The 10,471-nt window shown below is 34.0% G+C and overlaps 1 non-coding gene across 1 annotated transcript; it reads right to left on the minus strand.

The window, feature by feature from the left end:
* Positions 1 to 349: 349 nt before the first annotated feature.
* On the minus strand, positions 350 to 423 carry Trnak-cuu. The gene has a single exon. It is a non-coding gene; the product is annotated as a tRNA-Lys (tRNA).
* Between the last annotated feature and the right edge of the window lie 10,048 nt (positions 424 to 10,471).

Genomic DNA, 10,471 nt, shown 5'->3' on the forward strand with positions numbered 1-10,471 from the left:
TTTTGACTTTATGGAGACAAAAGCTATAATTTATTTAGATAGTGTAAAAAACTAAACAAAATGGTTAGGCTTTTATTTTCATCATTGAAAATATCAAATTCTTGTCGTTCCTGATCTCCAGATATAAAACAACCCAAAGGTTAGATCCTAGCGACATCTAAGTTGTTAAGGACTTCTATAATAAACAGCACCAAAACAAAAAATATTTATTTATTTTCTTGATTCTGATTAATTTAATACGAAAACCTCTCATCTTGAGTAATATATTGAGAATTATTTAACTAGTTATCTGTTTATTATTAATTATTATTTCCAATTTTTATGCAAAGAGGGTTGAGAAGAAAACTAGTGTCACGAGCGGGAGTCGAACCCATGACCTTCGGCTCAAGACGCCGGTGCTCTGACCACTTGAGCTATCGTGACCTCCATCCCCCGAGACACTAACTTGTTCTCTCAAATTTTAATTGTACAATTTTGAGAATTGTACAATTAAAATTTAAACAGGATTCTCGTGGCAAGAACTGGGTTATTGTTTAATCTACTGGTAGTTGTTAGCCTTGGGCGAGACCGCTGACATTTTGTAACGAATTATCTGGGCAAGTCTCCCTAAATTAGTCATAATTTTTTTCTCTGGATCACATTGATATATAAAAAGAAAAAAGCCAATCCTTCAATAATACGAACTCGAGTTGTATGATCAAATACTCACTCGCGTTACTCACTGAAGATGGAGCAATGCCGAAATGCGTTTGAGTAGTTCAACACACTCTCGAAGGAAGACGGACCTAATAAGTACTCGCAGAAAACACCCATCGTCAACCCCATTCCTTTAATATTAGGTACAAAATAAAAAACAAAATAGATTTGAGGTTGTTGTACTTTCTTAACTCCTCCGAGCATTTTTAAAATTAAAAATATAAATCCATAATCATTATGATGTCTAAACTCCACAAACCTCCCCACCACATATCTTCTTACACTCTTACAGACCTATCAGCCTTCTCCCAGAAATGATTATTTGGAGATCGTGAGATGCGGTCTGGGGTGACGTAGGTTTTAGAAAAACATTTTCTTTATCGTGCCAACGTTTCGATCTTTATTGAGATCATCTTCAGGGCCTAGGATTTAAAAAGAAATTAATTTATACAATGCTAGAAAATTTTAGATTTTTTAGATTAATATTGTTTAATAGTATACATTAGCATTGTATAAATTCATTTTTTTAATCTAAAAAATATAAAAATTTTTAGCCCTGTATAATTTTTTTTGTAAACTTTCTAGCATTGTATAAATTCCTTTTATTTATTTATTTATTTTTTAATCTAAAATTTCTAGTATTGTATAAATTCATTTTTACACATCTTACATGTATTTGTAAAATTTAAACAATGTTTATAAATCCCAGGCCCTGAAGATGATCTCAATAAAGATCGAAACGTTGGCACGGTAAAGAAAATGTTTTTCTAAAACCTACGTCACACCAGACCGCATCTCATGATCTCCGAATAATCATTGACTAACGGCCACTAAACACCACACATCTCCCAGTAAAGTCCAAAGTCCTCGAAAGCTACGTTTACTTAATGTCCTTTCTTCACACCAGTTTTTTCATCCAGTCATTCCACGATTCAGTAATGTTTCATGTTTGTTCACACTATTTCCTCAGCTTGAGAGAACAGACAGGGTCGGACACCCTGGAATTCTCTTCAGCCTAAAGCAATTCCTACCCACTCCTTTCACTAAATCCTATCTAACAGATGGTCGCTTCAGAGTAAGCCCAATTCAGGCCGGCGTCCCACAAGGGAGCATTTTCGGGCCCATCCTGTTTAGTACCTATAAAGTAATAAACTGAACGAGGAGAAATGCACTGATACTTCAATGCACCCAAATTACATTCAAGTTAAACAAACAGCCTTGCCAACGTCTATACGTTAACAGTAAAGAACTACAAACATGTACATAAGTAAAATACTTAGTGGTACACTTAGTAGACTGAAGTAGAATCTTCACACAAGATTCAAGCTAATAATAACTAAAGTGTATAATTCATGTACAGGAAAGAAGGAAATATTATAAATAAATAAAACCCTACCATTTGATGTTTTACCCTTCATCTTGGGTTGCCTATCTTGGTAGGATCCTGGTAAGGATCAAATAAGTTCATAACCCCCGCAGAACACAGGAGGGAATCTCTCGATTTAAATCAAATCCATATTTTTTTACGGTTTTTTTAATGTGAAGTGTTCAAACTTTTAGATAACAGATAGATCGATCGATAGACTTTCTTAAGAAAAGAAGTTAATAAGGCGAGTGGCAAGTTTATAATAATAAAATAGCATAAAATCGCTTATTTTTTAGCTAAATTAAATTCCAAGAATTTAATCCAAGTACAATTTATTTTTGTGATGTTCCCATCACCACCGATACGAACATCACAATTATAATTCAACGGTCATCAAAAGTTACATTACAATTTATTTACAAGATTATGCAGAATATCACCCTCGTATTGCAAATTCACTATTTTTAGAGGAAGTGAATCAACGACTGCCCAATAACCACTTGATTTTTACAGATGGCTCTATAATAAGTGGTAAAGTCGGATGTGCCATTTACGACCCTACTAAGCAATTCTGTAGTAAAATAACGCTTCCCTCAATGATGTCTATATTTTCCGCAGAAATGTATGCTCTTCTGGATGCCTTGGATCATATTGCCACAATAGAAGGAACTGAGTTTTGTATATTGACAGATAGCAAAAGCTCTGTTTCTCAAATCCATAATTTTTCCCCTAAGACTAAATGTGACTACCTGGCGACCGAAATAGTTGGAAAAACATATGACCTAAATTTAAAAAAACAAGAAAGTAACATTTGGTTGGTGTCGCGGTCACTGCGGAGTGGTTCATAACGAATTTGGCGATGAATTGGCAAAGGAAGCTACATCGGGTCCAGAAGTCCAGTACGTCAAAATACCCAAATCTGATATAAAGAGGGTACTAACTAAAAAAACTGTCACAGGGATAAGGTAGGTTCTTTTTTTAAGACTTTCATTCCTGAACCCCGTCCCATTTCATTGATTTTCGCAATGAGGGGAAGCAAGGCGTTTTTTTTTCTTCGATTATCAGAATTAGGTCGAATCACTGCATATGTGGGGCTTATCTGAACAGAATTCGTATTAAGACCCTCTCCAAAATGTGAAACATGCGATGAACCCGAGACAATTCAACATATTTTGTTTGATTGTCCAGAGTATGAAGAAGCAAGAAATGCCATGTTTGAACGAATCTTTAGTTAGTTACAAAGAGGTAGAGAAGCCTTTCAATTTTAATAGGTTCTGAAAATGAAATGGTATTTAAAACATTGTTTGAATTTTTAAATAAAAATAAACTGAAGGCTTAATTACGAATTAATCAATCAATTAATTAACGCAAAATCTGTCTAATTATTAATTTATTAATAATTGACATTGTTACTTATGTAGTAGTATTTATATATTTATATTAGTAATTTATTATTTATTTATTTATCAATTGATTATTTATACCGCTGTAAATACTGATTTATTTATTTATTGACTATTTATATTGTTGTTTGTTAATATTGGTACATTTGTATAAATTATTTATTAATTATTTATTTTCTAATTGATTAATTAAGAGGTGAGGAGCCTGGGTAGTTCCGGGGGTGCTGGGTTGGCTGGCTGGGGTTGTCTCCGAGGGTGCTCCACATGTAAAGGGCAAATGGTCCCCGGAAAATGGAGCGGATGTGGACTTTTCCAGGGCCTCTGTTGCCATGTACGGTTTTCATCCACATCCTCCTAATGTTGCCGAAATTAGGTGTAACCCGAATGAGAAGCGGGCTTATCGGGTAGTGCCTTTTGGAGGTGGCTCGGGTGGGTTGGGCGTTGTCACCAACAAAATGACATTGAGAATGTCTGTAGGGCAAAGTAAAAAAAAAATCCAAAAATCGTTGAAAAGCTTAATTTAAGCGGTATTCATCAGAGCAAAATTGAACACTCTGGATATATAACTAGATTTACTGTTTTCAGAATTAGGCATTTTTCAGAAAAAGAACCGTTTGTCATCACATTATTAGCGAATAGTTTTTCAATCAAAGGGATCAAAGAATAACACCGAGAATTAAAGGAAACTATGCAAAAATACCAGTTGTAATTTACGTTTTGGTACATTACTACAGCATGTGATCAATTGAGACAATAATTATTAAAATAAACGATTCAATCAACTATCAAAGATGGAATGAAAGTATGGATATGACATTTACGCTTAGTTTTCAGCGGAGAAAGGGTGATAGGGCAAAAAATTAGAACAAGAATGGATTACTCATACAATTAGAAACGTTTCCTAAACAATGGACTACTCAAAAATATATCATTCGTCTATGAATTAATATAGAATATTTTCTTGGGATGTCCTGGTGAAGAATAAACACTCAGTTAAAAATAATAATGATCAGTGTGGTATAATTACATTGAGAAGGGGAAAGGTGAAGGAAAGTAGCGTGACCTCGAAGGATAGAGGAAAAGTAGACGAGAACAAAAGCTAAGAAAGGGAGCGTGGTATAAAAGAAAGGGAGCAGCCATTGCCCGTTCTTTAATTAATAACGAAATAGAAATAAATCGCAATAAAACTTGACCGAAAGCGTTTCCAATTTTTAGAACCGAAGTTTTCTGAAAGTTAAGAAATAGCAAGACAGTAGGCCTACGAGAAGGAAAAGAAAGATGTTGATGATCTTCAAAGACGAAAGAACTTTCTTCCCAAATGCTTAACACCCCACTCGTCTCTAAGACCAAGAACCTGTTTTTGTTTTGCCTTTTCACTTGTACTTAGATTAAGCTCGTGAAACTTACTGTCCTCCCAACGCCTTCCATTGTCTTTTACAAAGCTGAACCGTACGGTTTTCATTGTTATGCACTTTTCGAATGTTTTTGTTTTAAACTGTACGATATTATAAATGAGTTGTTTATAAACTAATTAATCGACAATGTTGAAATTGTGAAGCATAAATCTTTCTCTAAATAAATAAAATAATATTTATTTGTCCTTTCTCATTTGGAGTGGTAGAGATTACTCCCTTTGGCGCTTAAAATTTAAAGACTATTGTTTCAATCTCTGCTACAGGATTTCCTGGAAGATTTTTTTTTTAGAAGAATTCTTAGGAGTGTCGTATCTAGATTTGTATAGCTCAAGGGTTTCCTATGGCCTTTCTGTAGCTATAGCAGGGCAATTGTATGTATGTTCTGTCGTCTCTCACTCTTTTGTAGACGTAGTCGACACTGGTCATTTATTGATAGTCCCATTTTTTAAGGTGGTATTTTACTAGAGCATGTCCTGTAAATAAACCAATTAAGAGTTTTTAATTCTTTTCTGTCGAGTAGGATTTTCCCTTCCTCCCGTTGGGTTGTTTTTGCGAGTAGTCTTTTTGCTTGCCTCACACCTGGTTTTCGCTCCCAATATTTATTTTGTTCTTTGGTTACTCGAGACTCCATTACTCTGTTTAACGTGACTATAGTTTATGCCAACAAATAGATTTGGGCCTATGAGGGGGCCTGCTTTTTTTTAGAAAGTATATCTACTGCCTCGTGCCTGAAATTCCCTCATGACTTGGGACGTTAGGCTATTTGAAGATCCCAGTTTTTTCTGGGAGGCAGTTCCAGACAATTTTTGACGTGTTCTCGTAGGCTTGGAGAGCCTGCAGAGCTGTCTGAAGGAATTATATTGCACCTTTGAGAATTTATTTCATGTGCCCATGCTTTTGTGGCTAACAGATTGGCTTGAAATGGTTGGGATAGGACCGAGGGCCATGTCGTGCTCAAGTTTGGTCCATTATGTCCATGCCCGTACCATTATTTTTTTATTGAAAATAAATATATTATAGTTTAAAAAAATAATTTAAGTATGAACTAACTGTAAATTTAGTTAGTAATATAATTTAGTAAAATTATATTAAAAATGTATAAACATGGATAGTTTTAAGTTCAGTTAATAAATTGTTATAAATAATAAATTAATATAATTGTGAAAAATTATGTCGATGTCAGCTAACTTGATTGTCTGCGGTCATCCTGGTTTGCAAATTCTCGCTGGTTTTGCCTGTCAGCATTTAGCCTTTGTTCAGTAGCAGTAAAATAACATCAATCACTGAAGATGACAAAATGCTGATCCACTTCTGAAAGACAAAACTTTAAAAATAAACAGGCCAAGTTGATCAGAGCTATACTAAATGTTAATGTTAATTTACTATATTACTACGTATTTTCTATTTTTGTCATTTTGAAATTTAATTATTAAACCTTAACCCATCTTTCAAAAGCAAAATTAACCATTCGATCACATTTCTAATTGTAACTGCCAAATCATTGATGTTCACAATATAAATTTATGAATTAAAGAGAAAAAATGGTTGGAGCGGTAGCACTTTAAAACAAACCACAAAAACACAAGGCCAATTACTTTAAGTATAACATTTGTCTTACGATTTACAATCTTCTTGCCATTATTAGTCATGGTTCAGAATATTAGCAGTGCTATAATAGTAATCGGGTCAGCATTTAATTTATTATTTATTTTATTAGTATAAAAAGAGGTCTTAAAGTTAATACTTGACACACTCTCTACAATGGGCAATATGCATCACTTGTCCTATGGCCTTACAAGCATCCTCAACAGAGGGAGGTAGCTAAAAAATTAATACTTCTGGATCTTCACAGTGAAGATAATTTATTATTTTTAATTTATTATTATAAGCTAACTGTCAAGTGACTTTTATAATCCATCTTATGTTTACATCAAATGATTATTTCATTACAGTTTTATTTACATTAAACAACAATGTTGTGGGGGGGAATTAAAATGTAGAATCCATTAAACAGATAAATGACAGAATATAAAGAAAAAGGAAATCACATTAGTATAGCATTAAATTCCAATAAATCATATTACATACTTCTTGCAACAATAAAAAGAAACCAGGTAACCAGGAAAGTTCGTGTGGTTTTTTATTTGTTATGGTTTTAATACCATTAATCAACATTTCTGTTTACATAGGATGATTAGATATATACATCTAGTAATTCAAGTATCAGTTCATAAAGAAAAAGTGCCTTCAACAGTTCACTGTATATTATCAAATATTTTCTTTCTTATGGCTTCACAATTCATAATTCGTGTGTGCTTATTGTATGAATTTAAACTCGGTACTAGGGCGGCCGAGGCAGCTCATAAAATTTGCACTGCATTTTTGTTATTTTTTATTACTGGTTATTAAACAATAAGTGAGCACACAGCCCAAAAGTAGTTCAAAACATTTGCTTCTGGGATTGAGGGGAATGAAAATAAACCACGGTCTGGAAGACCTCGTGTCTTCAATGATGACGAAATTGAGGGAAACTATCGAACTTGATTCGAGTCACTTCAGTAAAATGGTCAAAAAAGTCCAAATTTTTAACAAAAGGTGATGCTTTGTGTTTGGTGGAGTACGACAGGCATTGTGCACTACGAACTCCTGCCACATAGCCAAACCATCTACTCATAGTAGTATCTCAGCCAGAAACAACCTGTTCTCGTGAAAAGAAAAGGTGATTTTTCTGCCAGGACAACACAAGACCCCATACAGCCAGAACGACAAAGGATGTGATAATGAAACTAGGTTGGGAAGTCCTACCACACCCTTTGTACTTTCCAGACCTGTCCCCATCTGACTTTCACCTTTTCTTGGCAATGGATAATCATATGCACATTCAGGAATTCTATAATCGCCAGCAGCTGGAAAACATGCAGAATTTATTTTTTCAATCTCGGGACTCAAACTTTTATGAGGTCATAACTGAGCTTGTAACGTCTTGGGAAAAGGTTATAGATGCTGATGGAGTCTATTTCCCTGAATAAAATATTTCTAAGCAAATTTTAATTGTGGCAATTATTAAACCCTTTAAACACTCAAAGATTTTTCTGGTTACCTGGTATCTGTACACCAGAATTTTTTATTTTTTTTTGGGGGGGGAGGTCTATTTATAAGTATGTCAGGTTTGAATGCCGGATGTTCCCATAACACAGGTGTGATGTCAGTTTCATTCATTTTTGGCTTTTTTGTAATAAAAAAATTGTTTTACTTATTACTGATTGTTAAATATTCTTCCACTTCTTCTGTGAAAGTTTTTATTAAAAGATATAACCTAAAATTTTAATAAATCTCCATTGTTGGTTTAACAACAGAGAACAGTTAAGTATATAATTTTGCAATTACTTGTTTCAAATATTGATTTATTGGACTTATTATTGCAAGACAGCTAATACAGTACTGGCTCTTTGGATCAGCTGGTGAATATGGTAAAATTTTCATGTGGACTTTTTTAAAGAGTAAAATGCACTTTTTTTGAAGAGTAAAAAATTAATTAGAATTTAATTCAACTTTATCATTTTTTTTTATTAGAGACAACTGTTCTAATCGCATCGTCTGTAAGCAAACTTTGCCCCGAGCTAGGATGATGTGCTTTTATCCTGTGCACTTCCAAAAACTTGTAAATTAATTTATTAATCATTTTAAAGAAATCCTATTTGTCACATTGGAATGGGATCTATGCAGTAAAATCTTTACATAATGGGTTTGTCAAATGAGATTAATTTCAACCTATCCTCTAGCCCCACGATATATGTAAGAAAAGTCACTCTAACTTGAAAAAGTAAAAGTCATCCAGTACTGGAAAATTGTAATATGTAGAAGAAGAAGAAGAAGAAAAAAAATTTTTTTGGGGCCTTTGGGCCTCCTTGATTAACAGAAGAAGTACAAAATTGGGCACAATTCGTGCAAAATGAATGCATAAATAAAGATTTAAATGTAATAGCATCAAAATAAATAAAACATTTGAAATTAAACAAGGGGAAAAATAATCATCTACAGTGTTAATATGTTATACGGACCATACCTTTTTACTTACATAAATGCTTTCGAGTCCGGAAAAAAATAATGTGGAGACAGGTCTTATGAACTAATTCTTCTAATGACAGGTCTTGAAACTATCTTTTCCAGACGATTCAATAGTGCTATTATATTCATGTACAAACTATGCCACAATTCAGTAGACGGTTCAGATCTTTATTTACTTAACTTCTAAGACAACAGCTCATTTTTTTCTAAATTATTCTATCCCACCAACTACCTGAAATACTCCAACCTACTGATGCCTTAAATTCTGTCTTAAATTGAAAATTAATTTTCTGGTTTATATAATCCTCAAAAAATTAATGAATCACGTTGTTTTTAAGTTATAAAATTTAATTGTTAAACTGATTTTAATGCTGATGTTGACACACAAAGTAAACAAAGGTGCTGGCTAATGGTTCAAACTGTTTATTTAATTTATAGGGTTATTTTTTATGCAAAAAGTCCCATAATTAGACCACTAACTTCATTCAAATTATGATGATAATTTTTTTAAAATTTTCTTTAATAATGATTACAAATAGATGGGGTTGAGATCGTGGGTTCGAATCCTGCTCGTGCCATTGACTTTTTTATCTCAACTAAAAACCTTAATTAATTGTAACATATTAATTGGCCAAGCAGACCACGAAATTAGGGAATTACAAATAGAGTTCAACAAAGTCATCTAAAAGAAGTAGAACTGTTTATATCCTCACTCTTTACTGGAGAAGGACATTCTCAGCATCAGGCTGGAATCCATCTGGGCGTTTAACAGGCTATGATCTGGAAGTTATGGCAATGTTATTTAGCAACTGGACTCCTCACTAGACGTCCTGGACAAGGTTGTAGAAAGGTGAGAAATGTAAGATAACACAGATTTTTAAATTATCCTTTAATTTTTTGAGGAGTATATAAACTCAATGCATGCACGCTTACACAAAGTTGAATGAATTACTTCTCGCAGCTTGTTGACAATCGCACCTTTTGTGTAATGCACAATAAGAATTACCTACGCCAGATGTTGGCAAACTGGGGGTCAAACCATGGTCTTATCCGTACAGCCACTGAGGTTGGGCTCCAGAGGCTATAAACACAGTTAGGTCATTTCAATCCCCAATGCAGTTAGTTTCTAGATTCAAACCCACTTACACTTTCACACATTCTTAAATAAATTACTTTCTATTTACATACCATTCACTCAGTTAGGTGGTGGAGCACTTCATCTCCATAACCCCTTACACCCACAAACTCACTAAAACACATTCAGTCTCAACATATGCAAAGAAAGACGAGATATCTATAAAGTATTATATACATTAAAACCTTTAAAATAGGAACAGAGGCCCGCTCGTTGCCGTGCTCAAGCACAATTCCCTTATCGAGTGGCATTCCTACAGGCTCTCTATACGGATCCAAGGATTGGCATGTGCTGCGAGTTCACCGAAATAGAGTTTATGACGTAATGGAGGCCTGATAAAGTGACCGAGGTCGAGTGGGAGCCTCGAGTGAGACTGGCTCTGAACGTA

The sequence above is a fragment of the Cimex lectularius genome, unplaced genomic scaffold (assembly GCF_000648675.2).
Source record: "Cimex lectularius strain Harlan isolate CLEC.00 unplaced genomic scaffold, Clec_2.1 scaffold66, whole genome shotgun sequence".
Lineage (NCBI taxonomy): Eukaryota > Metazoa > Arthropoda > Insecta > Hemiptera > Cimicidae > Cimex > Cimex lectularius.